General features: G+C 52.5%; 1 protein-coding gene across 2 annotated transcripts in view; it reads right to left on the reverse strand.

The window, feature by feature from the left end:
* The window catches only part of GLI2 (GLI family zinc finger 2), a 251,033-nt gene extending 235,392 nt beyond the window's left edge, over positions 1-15,641 (reverse strand). The window contains exon 1 of one of the 2 annotated variants that reach the window (XM_023622733.2): positions 15,239-15,641. The gene's annotated coding sequence lies outside the window, so the exon portion shown is untranslated. The remainder of the gene's footprint in view (positions 1-15,238) is intronic. The other variant, XM_070241767.1, reaches the window with a different exon arrangement.
* Between the last annotated feature and the right edge of the window lie 5,619 nt (positions 15,642-21,260).

Consider the following 21,260-nt stretch of genomic DNA (forward strand, 5'->3'; position numbering starts at 1 on the left):
GACAACCCCTCAAAACCCCTGGGAGATGGGTCCACAGTCACCCTCACTTCACAGATGAGAAAACCGAGGCAGAGGGGATGTGCAGTCTGTCTCCACTGCCTGCTCTGAGCCCCCTGCTCCACAGAAGCTTCCAAACTAAGGGCTGATGTGACCATCCCTTCCCAATGGCCATGCCACAGCCACCTGGGCAGTCCCCTTCAGGAGCGCTGGCCAGAGCGCCAAGCAGATGCCAAGCTGGGTCCCATGGAACATGCAGGGCTCAGATCTGCCCAAAAAGGGAGTGGGGGGGCTAGCCTGGGAAAGAACCAGCCCAGGGAAAATGCTCACTGTCTCCCTCGGAGAGCTGATGCCTAGAAGAAAGAAGTGGGCGGACCTCGACTTGGAGCAGGAGATGGACGAGGCAGGCCAGGACTGAGGACAGGACCACATTCCCAACTGCCAGAGCTGCCAGGAAAGGGCCTCCCAGACAGAGGGTGGTCTCTGCTGAGACAAAGGCTGTGCCTTGCCCTCCCCCTAGAGCATATGGCAGAACCCCACTGTGGATGGGACACCAACCCTGGGGAGGGGAAGGGACCTGTGACCCCACCTGTTCTAGATCTGGGACCTTGGGTAACTCCAAAAGAACAGATAGCATCCATAGCATCTTTAAAATGCAAATGAGAACTGCTGCTGCATCGGTTGTTATCCTGGCAGGGAGCAGCGTCCCATACCCAGTGGGGGTGGTGCTAACACAGCGCATGGTCTCTGAGGCCCTTCCATCTGAGCCAGTGCAACAGTGTCTACAGACACGAGCACTTCCTGTGGGAACTCTAAAGGCAAGAGCTGAGTCCTTTCTCAAGTCAGTCGGTGAACTGACCATCAATGAGTCTAAAAACCCCAAATGCAACCCTCTAATCACTGAACTAGAGAAACTGTGATCCCAGGCACTGAATGTCACAGCTTAAAGACTGCTGGAAATGATCTACTCCAACTGCCTTGTTTGACAGACAAGGAATAAACTAGAAGCTCAGAGAGGGATAATGACCTGCTGGAGGTCTCTTATTAACATCTGGGCAAAGGCAACCTAGAACCCTGGTTACCTCACCACATTTCCAATGCCTTGTCCACCAAAATATCCCGCCTCCCACCTAAAAACCCCTCAAAGTAGACATAAAAGTACTGTACTAAGAGATAATGTGTGGGGCCCAAATGAACTATAACACATGTTTAGATTATATAAAAATATGATTCCGCTCTATCACAAACTAATCATTTTATAAACAATTGCTCTTGCTGTCTCAAATCAAGGAGGCCAACCTAGACACTGCCTGGTTGGCTCACATTTCTTAAGAGAGTTGTCAAAGGAAAGTGAACAAATGCCATTTTCTCCCATTGAAAAATTTGCTAGAATATATCAACAAACATTTCCTAAGCACAAATAAACAGACAATGGCAAGACAGTACTAATGAGTGTTATAAGCAAGGGAAACCCCAGGGACATGTGAGAGCTGAGGTCTGAGGCAGGAAAGACTCCATGGAGGAAGTGACCCTCGAGTTACTGGCTTTGTGGATAGGAGAGAAAGGGTAGGCCAAGGACCAAAGGCAAAGACCTTTAAAATCCCTGTCGCCAATGGATGGATGGATGGATGGGTGGATGGATAGATAGATGAATGAACAGAGGATGGATGAACAATGGATGGATGATGGATAATGGAGGGATGCATGCATTGGATGGACAGTTGGATGAATGGATGGACGGAGGGATGGAGAGATGGATGAATGAATAGAAGATGGATGAACAATGGATGGATGATGGAGAATGGATGGATGGATGCATTGGATGGACGGTTGGATGAATGGATGGATGGGTGGATGGAGAGATGGATGAATGAATAGAAGATGGATGAACAATGAATGGATGATGGAGAATGGATGGATGGATGCATTGGATGGACGGGTGGATGAATGGATGGATAGAGGGTGCACGACAATGACCACCCTTAAATCACTCAAAGTGTTCCTGAGGATCACCGTGGATGTTCTGAGAAACAGGTTCATCTTCTCGTCCTTTTCCACTAGCCATCCCCTCTAACAGGCCCAAGAGGTGATCCTGAGGGGGAGTTATCTTCAGGGAGCAGGTCGGGAATGGGGAGGGGAGGAGGGGGCAGACATCACACCCTTTGCCTACAGATGGGCCAGAGCTGGTAGGATGACAAGAGGTATGTGCACATTTGCCAGGAACTCCCTCTGTTCCATAGCTGTGTCTGCCTACCTGGCAGGAAAAAACCTGGAAACTGAGTCAGCCCAAACCTAAGAGGGAGAGAACAAAAAGGCAAAGCCAATGATACTTTGCTGTACATCAGGATCCCAAATGTTCTGGCCCCAGAGAGAACCTGGGTCCACTGCGCACTTATGTCTCATGACCTGAAGATAAACCACAGGTGACAATAAGTTGGTGGAGCCATCCTTGGGATCACCAAACCGCCCCTTCAGGGCATCCCAGTCTCTCATGAAGGGCCCCCCGCGCAGTGCTGGACGCCCTCCTCACACTTCACCCCCGAGGAACACTCACTTCCTGGAGGTTGCCAAAATGCCACACCTGTCCATCATTTGCCCAATTTCCTCTGCCTCGACTGCCCTTCCTTCCCCTGCCCCTCTGTGGACAAAGTCCTCATCCCGGAGTCCCAGTTCTGGTCTTCTCCTGCAGGAAGCCTTCCCGGACTACTCAGGCACAACAGTTCGGTTAATTAAATGAGCCACTGCCAAAGGCCCGCACCCCAAGGCTTTTCCTTCTTCTGACCCAGGACTCTACAACCTCTGACCAAGAGCTGCCAGGAGGAGCGTGGCACAAAACTCATTGTGAAGTAGGAAACGGATCAGCCTGGGGCCAGGAGATCACATATTCAGGTTCTCTTGGATAAGAGTTTGGGGCGATATCTGCTCCTGGCCAACATCACACGCTGGCCAACTCATGAGTGTCCGCCCCACTAGGCAGGGAGGATATCGGAGAAAGATGCACACTTGAGAAACCTGCTGGGATTCCGGAGGCCGTCGGCTCTAAACCAAGTTAGCAAGGAAGATGTGCGCCCCCAGCCGCAAGCTCCATAAGTGCCAGGCGCATCACAGATGTTCCAGTAAGTGCTGGCGGACTGACCAACGGACTGCACAGGGAAGTCCTCTTGGTGGAACTGCTACACTGTTTCAGGTTCAGGGCATGGAGAAGTTTAAGATTTCCAGCCTGGTGTGAGAACCAGGTGTGAAAAACACACAGCCGCCCGCTGTGACAGCGCCAGTGAGAAGAGGGAGCCCCCCTACCCACTGGCAGGGTCCTATTGCGTCAGTCGGGGAGGGAAACCCCACACAGGCCTTGATGATGACCCCCGTCCAGGGTCTCCCAGTCGCAGCATTGGTGACACTTGGGGCTGCATAATTCTTTGTCATGGAGGCTGCCCTGTGCATTGCAGGACATTGAGCAGAAGCCCTGGCCTCTACCCACTAGATGCCAGCAGCAACCTCCCAGTTGTGACAACCAAAAATGTTGCAAGACAGTGACAAACGTCCCCTGGGGAACAAATAGCCCTGGCTGAGAATCAGTGCTGTAGCCTTTGTGTGTGGTGACGGGGGCACTCAGAAGCCAGCTCCAGGAGAGGAGCCTGGTGCAGCAGTCAGCAAATCTGGCTCTGCTCCAGGCTCCACCCCCACCGCCAGGACAACGTGCAGATTCTCTAGTCTCTGAGACTCAGCTCGCCCATCTGCAACACAAGGACATATTTTCCAAATGATGAGGTTCTAGTGCAGCCCTCAAAACAGCTGCCCAAATATTTTGGCCAAGTTATTTCACTTTTAAGAATCTATTCAAAGGAAACGATCAGAATTTCAGGTAAACATTTACACAGAAAGATGTCTATTCTAGCGTTACCTATAACAACAAAACTAGAAACAATCTAAATGCCCACAATATAACAAACAGGGTGAAATAAAATATGAGAGGCAGACAAAGGAATATTACGTAGCCAATAAAAATCACATCAGGGCCCGCCTGGTGGCGTAGTGGTTAAGTTCACGCACTCCGCTTCAGTGGCCCAGGATTCGTGGCTTTGGATCCCAGGCACAGACATACACACGTCTCATCAAGCCATGCTGTGGTGGCGTCCCACATACAAAATAGAGGAAGATTGGCACAGATGTTAGCTCAGGGCCAATCTTCCTTACCAAAAAAAAAAAATCACATCAATAAAAATTATTCATTAAAAATGTAGAAAAACGTCTGTGCTATAATGTTAAGTGAATCGACAGTTACAAGACTATTTATAATGTAACTTCAACTTTGTAGAAAAATATAGAATGAAAAAATATTTCATATAAAAAAATAGAGACTGGAAGGAAATCCAACACAATTTTCCTTTTAGTGCTGTTGCCCATTTTACAAGTTTTCTGTAAAAGAGCATGTCTTAGTTTTAAGATCTCTCGGGGAAAATAGTCGTTGTTGTTTTTCATCTTTTTACATCAGAAGAGAAGGCTCTGCTTGAGTCCCCAGGTGCTAAACTGAAGTCCGCACCTCGAACACAGAGCCTGGAGCCAAGCAAAGAGAACGATGTTCAAACCGAAATAAAAGGAAACAGAAGCAGACGAAAGAGGGTCTGGCAGGGCCTGGCCACTGGAGAAACCTGAAGTACCCACAGAATGGGCTGTGCTGGGCAGAGGAATCGGGCAGACCCAGGCCTGTCCCATGCGCTGCTCTGTGGGCCTGGCCAAGCAGGTGGCTGGGCAGCTTGCGGGGACATGGGGCTCCCTCAGGCAGCTAGCTCCATGAGCGGGCTAGCACATGCCCACGGCTGCGCCTTGGTCTCAGTCTTGCTTCTCACAGCCAAAAGCATCACAAGTAAGACCAGGACTCACACCACGGTGGGGCTGGGGGTAGGAGGGAGGATGTCCCTCAGGTCCCTCAAGCACTCCAAAGCTTCGAAGTGAGATTCCAGAGGAGCCATCAGCCTGATGCCCCCTCCAGCTTTCTGCCCACCAGGGACCACCCATTCAAGGCGGGCCCCTTGAAGATGGGGGGCGGGGGTGGCAATGAAGGACCACCGCACTAGAGCACGGGGCCTGAGCCGTTCTTGGTAAAATAGCTGGGCTGGGCGCTGGGCACCAAGGGTCTTGGGACTGAGGGCTGGATCTGGAGAAGGATTCTGCACCTGGGTGTTGCACACCAGAAACTTGGAGACGGAAATGTCACCAGCCCGCATCCCACTTCCCATGGGGCTCCCGGGCCAGGGGAGCTGCTGGACGGTGTGCCCTCGATCTGCTTTATAAGTCCGCCCTCAGAAGTCTAGACCAAGCAGGGAAACTGAGCCAACGTGGACAGGAAAGCACGCCACACCTTCAGAAAAGCCCAGTCCCTCCACACGGCCACCATCCGAAGCAACTGCAGAGCGAGCGAGGACTGATCCACCAGACCCAAGTTGGAACGTACAAAGGATTTCTCTGCACACGCTCTCTTAAAGTCCTCGCTCATGTGCCCTTGAAATATGAACATAAAGCCAACAGCATCTGCAGTGCGGGGCAGTACAAATCACAGAGCCCCAAAAGCGGCCCCCTCCATCAGAGCCCGAGGGATTCAAGAGCCCAAGTCTCCAAGGCCAGCAGACCTCAGTGACAGGGAAGGCCACCGTTCCCGGGACCCTGGCCTTGAGCGACAGCCATGCTGGGCTCCCACGAAGAGCCTCATCAATACCAAAACGCGTCTGTAAGGCAGCCGCCAGGTCTCCCTCTCTGAGCTCAGAGGCAAGGGCCATAGAGAGAAACCACACAGTCCTGACGTTCCAGTGGCCCCACACACGTCAGACTCCTTCCAGGCTCTTTGCTGCCTTCTCATTCCAAAGCAGACTCTAGTCAGAGCGAGGAGACAGGATGTTCTCGAAATACGTTGACACCAAGGCCAAGGTGCGGGGAGCAGGTGCCACGAGCTGGGGGGCAGGATACTGGGGGACAGGATGCTGTGGCACTGAGGACCCAATGGTGGCTGGTGACCTCCCCCTGTGCCCTCAGACAGGCTCCTTCCAGCTCTGACACCTGAGGCCACGACAGCGTGGGCGCAGCAGCCCACACCAGCTCGTCTCTCCGCACCCTCCTCCCGCCAGTCTATCTCCTTTCTGTCCTTCTTAGGGAACCATAAAGACACCACAAGGTAGGCCCTCCAGCCAAACCTCAGCATGGGGCCGAACTCCCAAAAGGCCTGCTCAAACTGTGAAACACCAAACTGGACCCAAAAGAGTCCCACTTCCGGCCACTTGCGCCACGAAGCAATGAGACAGCTGTCACGATGCACACGCAGGTTCTTACACGGGAAAAGAAAGAAGCTACCCTAGGGACCCTCAGGCCAGAACCCACGGCATATAACCCAAGGGGCTAAGGGAATAAACTCACCGGTCTCTGGTTTCTCCTGGGGCCTGAAGGCTATCTTGCACAGCAAAACAGGGAAGCGTCAGAGCCACCTGACAGTCTCGGCCACTGTCCCACAGAAGAGCCCCTGCCCGTCCACTTCTCTATGACCTTCTGGAGCAGAAGCAGCTCAGTTCTCAGCTGGTTTGTCTGCCCCAACCTCCAGTCCAGCAAGAGCAGACTAGGCAGCTCAAAGTCTTAGAATCTGCCAGGCCAATCCTGGGCTGTCCGTCCAGCCTTACAGATGCGAATGCCATCCCTTTGTTAATGCAAAAACCAGAAAGGAACTGAGGGGACATCAGGGCAAGAAAACACTAATCGACATCACCCCACCCTAAAAGTCCTAAAAAAAAATAAAACGCAGATCTCAGGCAAGACCCCACCCTGCAGTAGGCTCCCCCTGGGGCCTGAGAATCTGCATATTTAACACGCTTCTCCCCTGAATCCTATCTGGGAGGCCCAGGAACCCGACTTGGAGACACTCAAGGCCTTATTCTCAGATTTGCCTCTGTAACTCATTTCCAGTTCTGACTTCATTCTCTTATGCTTTTTCTCTTTTTTGATTAAGTGCATCTTAAGAGAAGAAAAAAATCTTCTAATTCATAAAGGGATCTGGCAGTTAAAAGACTTACTGATACACGTGTATCAGTATAAATATACACATCCCACATTCACACTTAACAGGAAGAGTAACCTAAGATAGTCTATGGCGGATCTAAGTCACGTACTGCAGTGTGTCCTCCGTCTTCCACAGACGAGACATCTAAATTACATTCGACCCGACCATCCTGCCCCATCCTACCATCAGCATACCTGAAACCCCTGGCTAGGTAACTGCTGAGTCTGGTTTCTTCTTTCCCTACATAAACAAGGCAACGCATGCACACCCTCAGCCTGTGAGCACCAGGGACGTCCCCTCACCTTGATCTTCGCAGACAGCGAGGGCCGGCCCTAAATACGCTGTCACTGCCTGGACACACAATGTATTACCACAGCCCAGCCCAGCGCCGGCCGTGGAAATGTCTGAGTGATGCGCCTTCAACCTGTCATCAGAACACCATGACCTCAATTTTTGGAGGAGTCAAGTCAAAACTCTACCTTTATCTTCAGAGATCCACGACACATTTATGTGTGAGCCCTCCCTTCAACTTGCCCGTAGCCTTCAGGAAAGTCTGAAAATGCCGTCACAGGCTGAGTGCTTCCCCCGCCCCCACCAGTGTCCCCAAGTCTACCCCTATCCACACTCACCCTGTGACCACACCCCAGAGGTGGCCCGAGCTCAACAGCTGGCTTAGGGAGAGTGAATGGCAGGGGACAGCAGAGGCATATTCCTTGAGAGGCGCCTCACCACACTCTCCCCAGAAGCAGAGGCAATGACAAGGCCCCACGCCTTCTCCAGACTCCGGTCCTCCACCCTGCCTGCCGTCTCACTCAGAGAGGGCACGAGGGCAGGTGTTCTGGCTTCAGGAGTTTGAAGCCGGAGGACCTGAGAGACCACATTTGCCAAGCCCCTCCTTCCACAGACAGGCAGAGCAGCTTGCACAGGGTCACCCAGCTCTTGAGTGACTGGTTTCGCTCTCCCAGAGGGTAACCCCAAAGGGTTCAAGCCAATTTCTCTTCATAGCGTACTCATTCATCACCCTTACTCTCTTCCTTGACTTTTTCCAGAGGAAAACAGCCTGAAAAGATGACACATATAAGAAAGTCTTCCTAGTAGTTATGAATGGGCAGAGGGCAATGGGGGTGGGGGTCCTCTGCCCAACTTTATACCATGCCACCTTCACAGGCAGGGGTTAATGACTTGCTCTTAAGATGGTCTTAACTAGCAAACGACAAAGATGGGGGCAGGGGCATCAGAGCCCCTTCACCCTTCTCCACCAGGCTCAGCAATACTCATCCTTCAAAACCAGTTCACAGGGAAGCCTTCCTTAGTGCCCAAAGTGGAGCTCGTCCAGTCCCATAGGACATAGTACCTCGACGGTCACTTTGGAATTATTTAAGGGCACTGGTGTCCTCCCCCAGACGGAACTTGGCAAGACTTCTATCCCCTGCTTCTTCAGCCACTGCTTGGGTGAAGTGTAGATTCCCAAAGAAAGACGCAACAAATTAAGAGCTATTTTCTGGCCATCAAGGCCTGCCTACATTGTAAATACCTGCATACTAATCTCCCCATCTCAGGTTTAAAAAATATGGACTTTTTTTTTTTTTTTAACTCCCAACATAATGAATGAGTTTAAATATTAGAAGTTGAAATTATTAAGTAAATCATTTCACCTGCAAAGCTTCTATTTGCATAACATTAATTCATGATGGCAGCTAAAACAAATTCATCACATTCTGTATATTAGAAGTTGATTTATGCAGGAATTGAAAAAAATCATGAGCTCAAAATTATGTTGATATGATGTACGTGCTCAATGAAGAAAGATTTTTCTCTTTCCTTCTTTTCCTTTTTTTTGAAAAAAATCATCTGAACTGAATTATGGTGAGAAGGAAAAGGATTTGAGGAGAGGAAAGAGGCGAAGGACCGGCATCTCAGAAAATGAATAATGCTACTGCCTCACGTGTGTGGCAGGCTCTCGGTGAGCGTGCGCGCACACACTCTCCAGTTATTAATGTCAAGTATGCCAAAGATACGCTGGAAAATCATTACCATTCATCGCCACTAACCGCCATTAAATTTCAATCAATTCAACTTAGCACAAGTGTACTCGAGCAGCCCTTACAGTTCCTTATAAATGTGGCTCAAAAGTCGGGCTGACTTATTGCATTGTCCACTACACAAAGAAGCATTGCTAAGCATCTGCTTAGAGCCCGGACGGATGCTCTTTTAACATCCTAAGCATTCAAAGATCTTTCTTTTCCTGAGCGCTAAGAAGTCTGGAATCCCGGGGCGGGGGCGGTAATTATTCTGAGCGACCACCATTTCTTTCCTAGCTTTGAGGTGGAGACAGGGCAAAAGGAGCCCTTCCTGGCTACAGTCAGTCTCGCAGATGCCTTGCGGAAAGTTTCTGACGGCCACCACAAGTTTGGTAACGTGGCGCCTCTCTCTCCTGGTTCTAGTCAAAGGCTCTCAATTCACTCTGCAAACTGTAAACTCAACTCGAATCCTCTTGTCTGGGAAGAGGGCAGACGAGCTGATCGGAAGTGAGAGGGAGATTCAGCAGCAGCCCACTGGCGAGAGCACCTTCTGGAAAGGGCACCTTTCCCAGGTGGGCGCAGGCTGCGCGCACCGCTCCCCGTGGGGAAGCCGGCCCGCGTGCTCCCGGGTGTCACGCCCGGGGACAAAGGCGGCGACCCGGGCTGGTTTGTTTGGGTCTGGCCGGGGCTTTCTTCCCCACTCGCCACAAGCAGGGTCCAGCCTGCCGCCAGTCGCCCGAGGCGCCCGGTGCGCGGCAGGGACAATGTGGCCATTGTTCGGGCGCTGAAAACCAAGCGGGCGGGCAGGTGGGAGGAAGGCGGCGGCGCGGCCGGCGCGCGGGCACTCGGGGCACGGAATGTCCCCCGGACGCGCACGGTCGCCAGGGCCTGAGCACGCCGCCTCCAGGAGGCCTCCCGGGCCAGTCCTCCGCGGAGTAGAACATGGAGGAGAGAGAGCGAGGAGCGAGAGAGGACGGAGAGAGAAAGGAAAGACAAGACGGGGGCGGGGGTGGGGGGGAGACAGAGAGAGGAGAGGGAAGGGAGGGAGAAGAAAGGGGGAAAAAGAGAAAGACAGAAAAGAGACAAAGAGGAGAGAGAGGAAAGAAGAGTCAGGGGAGACAGACAGACAGACCTGTACAACAGAACTGTACCACAGGCTGCCTCGGACGCCCCTGGAAAGAGCAAGAGTTCATCCTATTTCACAGAGGGAAGCAGCTCCAAACCCAGCCGAGTCAGCAAAGCGTAATCACACCAGGGGCTTTGCTTAATTACGGGTTTGAGACTTGGGCTGGAGGAAGGGAGACACTTAACTGTGTCCCCAGGAAGGCCTAGGCACTCAGATGGTTTGTAAGGTGGGGGATTACAAATATCCCCAAGCCCACGGAGCCAGGATCCCAGAGGACGAGGCTGGGGTCTGCAGCGTGGTGCACTCAGGCCGACCAGAACAGCCATCGTGCAGGAGCTTTTAACGTTTAACTGGGACAGGAGTCCCGGCCAGGCCCGTGCCGTGCCGTGAGCAGCGAGGCCACAGGCCTGGGGAGGCCCCGCCTCGGCCCTGCAGCGAGGCTCCCCGCCCTCCCCCCTGCTCGCCTCCTTCCCGCGCCCACTCGCAGGAGGCCAGGGGCCCTCGGCCCAAGGGGGAAAATCACTCCCGTACTAATGAATAAAAAGTCCCCTTTATTTCACTGCTGTTTTTGGTTCATTAAATTTTCCACAGATTTGCAGAGAAGAAAACATAATCAATAAACCTTGACAAAAGTGAACGTGTGAAAAAGGCCAGAGAATGGAAAAGCGAGATAAAAGTGATATCCGACCACAGATTTCGGCGGCAGATGACGAGCCGGCGCTTCTGGAGAATCTCAATGGACCATCGCACTCTGCGGCTTCCCTTCCCTCTGCTGCAACTCTTCATGCCAGACAATAGCAAATGCACTAAAACTTTTTCTTATGCTAATGCATGAAACCGGGCACTCACAGTTAAAACACTTCCCAGCAACCTGGGTTTTTTTTTAAACAACACGCATGCACACACACAAAACCACATTAACTTTTTCAATTTAAACCAAAATCTGAAAAACGGTTTAGTGTGTACTCTGGTCACATCTTAAATGAGTTATTTTCCCCATCTGTATGGTTTTTAAGAAACTAGAATCAGATCACAAACTGGATTATTGAGGATGCTTTTGCTGATGAAGGAACTGGGGAAAATAACATAACGGAACATGCAGAAAGTCTGCTGTTCTCGTCAGTGCATTTTCCCAGGGTTTTATACATAGTTCTGTAGGTTAAGGATGTTTTTGTCACCCTCAAAATCTAACAATAATGATCAATGATTTGTATTTTATAAATCCTTTATATTCCACAGCAAACACTCAAATTAATTTCAGAGAAAATGAGTAACATTGAATCTAGTGTCATGCTTATTTGAAAACCATGAAGCTATTGCTCTTTACCAAAGGACACCCTCAAACGCCAACCATGACCCCTGCCCAGACCATCTTTTAAGGCAGCCTGAGAGAGTTTCAGAGCAGGTTTCCTCCGGGATCTTTAAAAGCACTGAAATCTGCTGCATGTTCTGGTTGCTGGTACAGTCACCTATTCTGCCTCTCTGAATTTTCTGGAATCTGAGAAAAGCTTCTCTCTTTTGCATTCTTCACGTGCCTCATTTGTCCATGCCTGTGCCACTCACTGAAAAGAAAGGGGGAGCTGCTTCCCGGGGTTCCTTTTCAAAGGGCCCTGGCCAGGGGAACAGTGCAGCTGTCCACAGCGAGGTCCACCTGGCCTGGCCATCCCTGGTGCACCAGGAAACAGACCCTGGCACAGGTAGAACCCTCCCCACCCCCCAAGAAGTAAGGCTGGTTTGCTCCACCTCCCTGGAGCCAGAGCCAGCATCATGAGCAGCGTCACTGAGATGAAAGGAAGCCTGCTGAATTTCCCCAGGAAGAGACACGCGGCCCCAGCGCTAGAGTACACAAGGATGCAGGATTTGAGTTTTGAGCTTAAACAAGCCAGCTGGGTGTGTAGGGGTCACACAGGCTTTCAAAGTGCACATGACAACCTCCTGCTCTCATTTAAGGGGAAACGCTGGCATCGGTGGGGTGAAGTCCCCCCCCCCCAGCCCCACGGTGGCCAAGGGAGGCCCCGATGGAAGAAGGGTGTTTATTAGGCAAATACCCAATTTTGTCTGCCTGCCTGCTGAATCCCCTGCTTTGCTAATCCAGCCCCAGGGGCTGCACTGTGTACAGGGCACTTGTGGGAGTACAAAAAGCATGAAGTATTTGTGTATTTTTCAGTCAGCAGTGCAAACAAGCCAGCTACAGTACACAGCCCCCAAGACCCCCGCAGCCAGGCAATGAGCCGCTGCTGCCCTGTGGCCCCCTCTTCCAACCAGGCAACTCAAAGGATTTCCTCTGTTCAATGCTCTCCCCACAAGTGGGCTGGAGCATCCCTGAGAAAGTGGAGTGGCACTCCACTCTATGGCCGCCTGCCGGGCCTCGCGGGCCAAGTCAAGAGTCCACTCTAAGGCCACGGCCAGGGTCAGTGTGAGCTGGGGAGCAGCCAGGCAGGCTCTGCTCAAGGAGTCTGAACCCCGTGCAAACTCCCCTCAAAACAACTCCCACGGAGGACAAAAACATCTCGGACAGTCCCACCTTGCTCCTGGCTTGGGAGTGTTTTTCTCCCTCTCACCCTCACCCACTGACCCCAAAACCAGAGTGCTCTGAGCACAGCCTCTCACTCAGATGCCAGACCCAGGGACAGCTGGTTCACCTGAGGGCCATTTCCTGGGCAAGGGGGCTCCTCACCTGGATGGGGATCTTCCTGCGTTAGTTTAAATCTCCCTCAAACGACTAAATAACCTCACGAAATTAGCATATTTCTGAAAGCAGAGGGGAAATACAAAGCCATCCTAAATATTACAAAATATAACTAACTTTGAAACTCTCAGACAAGTGACAACTTTCCCCATGTCTGGGTGTAAGGGGAACTTAAATCTGGGAGAGAACATCCCCGCAATTTCCTGTAGCCCACGGCGGTGGGAGGAGGAAGCAGCAAGTCTAGAAAACGAAAGCAAGAAAGATGCAGGAAGAAAGAGGAGCAAGAAGAGAGGTCAGGGGCCCAGGAAGGGAGGGAGGCCCTGGAGGGGATGCATCTGCATGGTGTAGATTCTGCTTTCTAGAATTACTCCCAGGGCTGACCAGAAGCTGGGACAAGCCCAGAGAGCATCAAAAGTCAAAGCAGCCACGCAGAGCCAGGGTGCCCTGCCCTCCCCTGGGGAGACCAGCCCAGGTAGGCACACAATGCCTTTCCTCCCGACTGAGCACTGAGCACTGCAAAGCCGCTCCCAGGCCCAGGGAGGCCTGCCCCCACACGGGAAGACGGAAGGAAACTCCCAGCCTAGGTAAGGAAGTGGGCGGGGAGGGGGCTCCTAGGTGAGGTGGCTAGAACAAACAGATCTCATCTGGGGGACTGGTGACAAGCACGCCTATTCCGCCGCTTTCCGCCGCTGTATATTTTGGATTTCACAGTTTATTTACTTTACTTTTTGGCACCGAGCCCCCTGAGCATGCCAATACAATATTTGTTTAAACACTATTTTATGCCGCTTGCGAGGGAAACGTTTACTTTCAAATTCTCCAACATCCCCCAGAGCCTCGTCTGCAAACAGCGTATGAGCGTTTTACAACTGCTCCCTTTATCTGAAGCTGTCGGGATTAAACCTCCACACGCCGGCGGGGGCGGTAGGCGGGGGCCCGGGACTCGTCCACGGCCACCGGGCTGCAAAGCCCGCGCCAGAGGCCGTGCACCGAGCGGGATGCCCGGGCGGGGTGGGGGCAGAGGAGTGCAGAAAAGACCCCCAGGGCCCGGCACCAGACTTGAAGAAACGGTCTACTTTCCCAGCCGGGATCAACTCTGAGAGCCACAAAAATTATACAAAAGAGAGAGGAATAGAGGGAGGCCCCCTGGGGGGACGGGGAGGGGGGACCCAAGGCCTGCCAGAGCCTCCGCGGCCGGTCACCCGGGGTGAAGCGCGAGGTCTCCAGTCCCAGCTCCTCCCGCTGTAAAAGTCGGGTTTCCTAGGAAATGACAGCAATTACTGCCAGGCTGAAAAGGCGCCGAGTTGGGTGGACTTCCAGCTCCCCGACGCGGCGGGCGCGCTCACACTCACACACACAAGCACACGCTCCCTTCCTCCTCCCCTCCCTGCAATCCCCCCCCACCCCCCGTCCCCGCCCAGGGAAAACGCTCCCCTCTCTAAACCCTTAATAGGATTGGCGCCCAACTCTCTCCGCGCCTCTCCCCATCCATCACACACAGATCAAGTTGCAGTAGTGGATTTTTCAAATTCCTCAGCAAATATACTTGTTGAGAGATTGCCGGGCGGGGGAGGCGGGGGCGACGACTATGAGTGGGAGGTGGGGATGAAAGTGAGGGGTGGGGGGACAGGAGGACGGGGCGAGGGATTACGTGACGATCCCTTCGGGAAGTCAAGCGGATCTCGGGGCGGAGGGCAGGAGAGGAGAAGGAGGAGGAAAGAAGCAAGAAGGGAGCCGGGAGAGGATAGCCTGACCGAGGGGGAGGGGGCGACAAGGCCGGACAAGGGGAAGGAAGAAGGGAAGAAGAAAGAAAGGCAGGGATCCGGGACGGATAGCGCGGAGAAGTGCAGTTAGAAGTTCGCAAGTGGCTGGCTGCAGCCTCTCCACACGCAGCACACTCCCCTAAGACACACTCCCATCGCCCACCTCCGGGAGGTTCGCAGCATCTCAGCCTCTGGTGCCACCGCCCCCCCCGGCCCCCGGGCCACCTCACCTCACCTCCCGCAAAAACAACCCTGGGATCGGGCGCCGTGGAGATGGGGCGGGGGCCGGCCCGGCTGTGCAGCCCGAGAAGAGAGACTCTATTCCCCAGGTAGGAAGGAGGATGCAAAATCGCCCCCTAACCAAGAATTCCTAGCCCCAGAACCCCTTTTACGTCCCCGCCCGGCTTGGCCAGAGCATAAAACGGGGCCGCCCCACTAGACCCCGGGCCCCCTAAGCCCGGTGCCCTGATCTCCGCGCAGTGGCGCGAGTACTCGGCCGAAAGACCATCCGAGACGGCGCAGCATCCCACTCGGCCTGGGCTCCCCAGGGTAGAGAGCACTTCGCAACGAAAAGCAAGCAAAAGAAGGCCAATGCAACTTTACCGAGGGAGACAAAAGTTTGCCTCTAGCACGCAGGTGGCCGCTCGGGCGCCGGGCGGTGGCTGCGGCCCCCCATCCCAACTTGGCTGGTGCGGCGACCCGCCGCGGGCTGCCGTGTGCCGGGGCTCAGTCGGGCCGGGGCGGGGCAGGCCAAGCAGGGGAGGAGACGCAGAGGCGGGCGGGGGCCTGGCAGCCCCTACCGCGAGCGAGCGGGCAGCTCCCCGAGGCTCCGGGGCGCCGCGCAACCCGCGCTCCTTCCTCCGGCTCCACCGGCTCCTCCTCGCCTTCCTCCGCGTCCGCCGCCGCCGCCTCCCGCTCCTCCTCGAAGTCTCATTGATAGGAGTTTGAAAAAAAGTCCGCGGAGCCGTGCTGCCTCGGCTGGCGAGCTCCGGCACTCCTGCAATCCATCAGCGCCGCCCGGACGGCGCAGCGCCCCCGCGCGCTCGACCGCCGCACACCCGAGCGCCGCGCCCCAGCCCGCGCCGCGCGCACCCGCCCGGGGGGACTTGGGGGGGACCCGGAGGAGAAGGGGGCGGCCGAGGACTCTGCTCCCCTGCACCGAGGAAAGAAAGCACACGAGGAAAGTTCGAGCAGAGAACGAAAGAACGCGCCAATTTCCGACACTTTTTTTTAAGGCGCCAGGGTGGGTGGGGGGTCGCTAACTCAAGTCAGATGAGCTACGGAGCTAAGGCGCAGGGACTGATCTGTTTTCAATCTCTGAAATCACCCTCCCTCCCGACCTCCCTCTTCCCCTCCGCCGGGAGATGCCCGGGTCGCCGTTCCCAGTGCGCCCGCTTCTCCGGGCGCCGGGGCGGAAGCCGGAGACTGGAGGGACGGGAGGGGGGGCCCTGGCTCTCCGCTGCCCCTCTCTCAGCAAGCAGCGCGCGCAGGTGCCGGGGGTCCTGCCCTCGCCCCCCGCCCCCCCGCGGCTCGCGCGAGTCGCTATCCGAGCGCCTGTTGGCGAGAAGCGAAGCAGCCTTCTAGGTTTGGTGCATGTGTGTTTTGTAGGGAGGGTTTTTGTTTTGTTTTGTTTTGTTTAGAGACTCCACTCGCGCTGCCGCAGCCAGATGGAAATAATCAGAACCCAACAACAGAGGAAGAAGGAAGAAAAAAACCTCACTGAATTTTCGGGCCAAAATGTGTATGGGGGTGTGTGAAAGAACTTGCTTAAGCAAACTAGGTGATGAGCCCCAGGCGCTCACGCCGCGCCACAGCCCAGGACTGAGCTGCCCGTCTTGGAGAAGCATGGGGACAGTTGGTTAAGGGGTCCCCCTAGCCCTCGGGGGCCACCAGCCTCTGTAGGGCTGAGGAGCGTCTCCCAAAGGATGCTTCATGGGAGACTGCTCTCTTTCTCTTCCTAACGTTTGTGGAGGACTTACAGTGTGCTAGGTGACACAGTGTATTTCCTTTATATTTTTTAACCGGCAGAACTTTGAGAGGTAGGCTGGTAGGTAGGCTGTCTTCCCCGCCATTTTACAGATGAGAAGGCTGAGGCTGAAACAAGTGAAGTAACTTGTCCGAGGTCCGAGCACTGAACCGCCACCCTCCACGAGTTTCAGCGAGCTGGGCCATTCGTTCAAATTCGCCCCATGAGGGTGGCGGGGCCTCTCTCCCTTCAGTGCCTCTTCCTACAGTTGCGTCTTGTCCTCTTGTCAGGAGTGCAGAGGAGCCGTAAGCCCAGAGAGCCGGTTCTCCCCTCCTCGTGGGGGTGTGACCTCTCAGGCCCGCTTTCCTGACGGAATCCCTTTCGCCCCTAGCTCTCTCCTTAGATTGCCTCCAACTTCATTTTTCACTTTTTAATGGAAGAGGAGGCATTGTGATCCCCGTTCCCTATTACCTACCTTCCTTCCCTTCTTACATTCCTTTATATGAGAGAAGCTACATTCTTCCTGACCTAGGGAAAAAAATATGCAGGACAATATTAGAACAATTCGATGCTAATTTTGTTTTTCCCATCTTCTAGATGGGGAAAAGAACCTGCAGGGTTTTTAAAAAGCAAAACTTGCAGAAGCCAATGTATTTATTAAAGGGAAGAGAAGTTTGAAAGGGGCTTTTTCTTTACATGTGATCAGATTCACCATTCCTCCATGCAATTTGTTTAAATTCCTGCTGAGCTTTCAGAACACAGACTCTAAGGAGACAGAAAAAGTAAACTCTCCCTCCCGTCTTTGGCCATATTTTAATGACCCTATTCATATCTGCCCCATGAAATGTGGGGAATCATTTTATGTTACTGGAATATTAGCAGCGTCGGCTGATTACTTCATTACAAGCTCGTCTCTGTTGGTTTCCTTGTGTTGTTAAGTTTGTGAAGAAGTTTAAACAAATCAACATTTTGGGATATTTCCTTTTTCTCTGTTTTTCTTCTCAGACCAGCTCAACTCCTGCTGGAATCCAGGCACTCCCATAACCTTTCTTGGCTTATTTTGGCAAGAAGGTGGCTGTTGAGATGAAGATGGAATGTTTTCGGTTTGAGGAGAGGCTGAAGACACCGTGCCTTAATCTCTAGATGGTCAGAAGTTTGGGAGCTGAGAAAAGCAACAGGAGGTTTGAGGCGGAGGCGAACGGGTATAGCAGAGAAAGCCTTCACCTGAGTGTTGGGCACCGGGTCCTGGTCCCAGCTCTAGTGCTAAGTGGAGGATAACCTTGGGCAAGTCCCAGTTCATTCAGTCCGCAACTTTCCGAGTGCCAGGCTCTGAGCTGACTGACGAGACGTCACAGTGAGCGGGACTGACTGACAAGATCCTTCCCCTTCGGGAGTTTGAGGCTTCAGGAATAACCACAAACAAATGCATCATCACATACTGGGTGAAGAAATACGAAGTGCCTCAGAGCTTATGACCAGTGACCTGAGCTGCCATGGGAGGCGGGTGGGAGGCCCAGAGAAGGCTCCTCTGAGGAAGTAAGGTTGCACCGATGTGGGGAAGGAATGAGGCACAACAGGAGCAAAAATAAACAAGCGGAACTGCACCAACCTCAAACGCTCTGCACAGAAAGGAGGCAATCAACAGAGTGACAGGCATCCTGTGGAATGGGAGACACTGTTTGCAAACCACGTACTGACAAGAGCTTGATTTCCAAAATACATAAGGAACTCTTAAAACTCAATGGCAAAAAGACAAATGACCCAATTAAAAAATGGGCAAAAGACTTGAATAGACATTTCTCCAAAGAAGACATACAAATGGCCAACAGCTACATGAAGAAATACTTGACATCTTAATCAACAGGGAAAGGCAAACAAAACCACAATGAGATGTTACCTCACATCTGTTAGAATGTCCACTCTCAAAAAGACAAAAGATGGCAAATGTCGGTGAGGTTGTGGAGAAATTGGAACCCTCAAACCCAACACTGTTGATGGGAATGTAAAATGGTTTTGCAATTATGGAAAACAGTATGGAGGCTTCTCAAAAAATTAAGAATGGAATAAGATCCAGCCATCCCACTTCTGAGTATGTCTCCAAAAAAGTTGGAATCGGGATCTCAAAGAGGTATCTGCACTCCCATGTTCATGGCAACATTCTTCACAATAACCAAGATATGGAAACAACCCAAATGTACATTGTCAGATGAATAGATCAAGATAATGTGGCATATACCTACAATGCAATATTATTCAGACTTTAAAAAGAAGGAAGCCCAACCATTTGTGATCACATAGATTGACCTGGAAAAAGTGTTAAGTGAAATGGCAGTCACAGAAGGACAAACGCTATGTGACTTCTCTTATATGAGGCATCTCAAGTAGTCAAAGCTACAAAAGTAGACAGTAGAATGGTGGTGCGCAGGGGATGAGGGAAGAGGAGATGGGGTGTTGTTGTTCAATGGGTATAAAATTACAGTTATGCAAGGGGACTAAGTTCCAGAGATCTGCCGTACCACGTAGTACCTATAGTTGGCAGTAAGATGTTATGTACTTAAAAATTCAAGAGGGTAGATCTCATGTTAAACGTTCCGACCACAAAAAAAGGGGGGGTGGGCATGCTAGGAAACTTTTGGAGGTGATGGGTATGTATAGTGCCTGGATTGTGGTGATGGTAACACGAGTATATACCTATGTCCAGACTCACCAAATTGTATACATTAATTATGTGCGATTTTTTGTATATCAATTATACCGCAATAAAGCCAGGGGATAGGGAGGAGGAATGAGGGAGAATTAACTAGGAGAGGGAAGAGGATGAGGCATGTTCCAGTTCTTCCTTCCCTCTTCCTGTGAAAGGAGCCTGAATGATGAGAAACTCTAGGCTCATAGAGAAATAGCTTGCCCATCACTGCACAGCATTCCAGTTGCTAGGGTTTTATAATAAATCGCCCCCAAACTCAGTGGAATAAAACAACCATTTGTTGTGTGCATGGATTATGCAGGTCAGGATTTTGGAGAGAGCATAATGGGGACAGCTTGTCTCTGCTCCACAGTGTCAGGGCCGCAGCTAGACGACTTCAGTGCTGCCACCGGGATCATCTGAACACACACTCACTCGCATGCCTGGTGGTCAGTACTGGCTGTTGAGTGAGGGGGGCCTCAGTTCCTTTCTGTCTGGACCTCTCCATGTGGTCTCTCTACTTAGGCTAATTTTAGACTAATTAATAGCATGGTGGTCACTGGGTGCCAAAGGTGAGGTTAACAGGAGATAGGCAGGTGGAAGCCCTATCACCTTTTAGGGAACCTTGGAAATCACAGAGCATCGCTCAGCCACATTCTCTTCATTGAGACATAAAGTTCTGCCTAGATTCAAGGCGACGGAAAATAGACTCTACTTCTTGATGGGGAACAGCAAGATTCTGAAGGGCATATGGGACAGAAATGGTGCTGTAGCTGTTTTTGGAAACATGGTCTGCCACACAAAGCTAACTGGAGACACAGGGAAGGCTAGCAGGTAGCCCACCAGGTGTGTTGCCTCATGGCTGGGCTAGAAAGCCCAGTAGCGAGCGCTTAGGAGCACTAGAAAGAAGTGAGACCCAGTCCCCACGCTCAGGGAGTCCACACTCCAATCAGGGGATACACAAACTTGGCCACAGTGGAAGGACACAAATGACGTACTAAGTGAGGAAGGTGCTGCGGCTGAGAAGAGCTGAGTTGTAGACTAAACGGCCAGCCAATGGCCAGGCAGGAGAGGGCGTGAGGGCTCAAACAGCAAGGGCCAGTCCCCAAAGTGGATTGAGCACGTGTTCTTCTTTGGGGGCTCCCACTTTCAGTCTCCCCAACCCTGCATCCCAGTGCACCACCCACAGGCTCTGGGATCAGCAACGCTGTACCGTCTGGAGTCACTCCTACAACTGAAGGCTGTGTCCATTATTATGGTGCAGATACACACAGGAGGGCCGACACAGAACCTATCTAGGTAATACCCTCTCCGCTGCGAGTAAATGGATCAGATCCTTTCCAGAGAACAAGCTTATACAGGAGGAGTACAAAACATAAGGATGGCACCTAAAGGGCACTGCTGGGGGACAAGTACACAAAAGGAGGATACCAGGCAGGCCAAAGACCAAGGAGCACTTCTCATTTGCAGCCCAAATCTTCAACGCCGTCCCAACAGTGTTGTGGAGTAATGCAACGTAGAAACGCATGCAGGGGTTTGTGCAATTGGGAGATGTTAGGAAAGCCCCCACCCCACCCCCATACAGAAGCAACTGGTGAAGATGCTTTTCCCCTCAGGGCTGCCCCAGAGGACATGGCTGGGAGAGATTCAAGTGCAGAAGGACCAAAGCTTTGGCTGATGGATTCATTCATGCATACATACGTGAATACATTTGTTCATTCATCCCTCTTGAGCTTCAACCGTGTCCCCTGCACTTTAGAGATAAAAAGATGAAAGAGGTGCAGTCCTTGCCTTACTTCACCCGCTGGTCCCTGGCTGGGCGGTGCTTCCACAGGCCCCTGAGTCAGCTCACAGTGGTAAGGCCCGTGAAGGAGGTTGCCCTGTGCAAGGTAGGTTGGAAAAGGAAGGAGCTGGGGAGGGGGGCTGTGGAACATTGATGCAGCCATCCTGGGGAGGGCAGAGGAGGCCAGGGCAGG

This window comes from Equus caballus, chromosome 18, assembly GCF_041296265.1.
Source record: "Equus caballus isolate H_3958 breed thoroughbred chromosome 18, TB-T2T, whole genome shotgun sequence".
In the NCBI taxonomy this organism is placed as follows: Eukaryota; Metazoa; Chordata; class Mammalia; order Perissodactyla; family Equidae; genus Equus; species Equus caballus.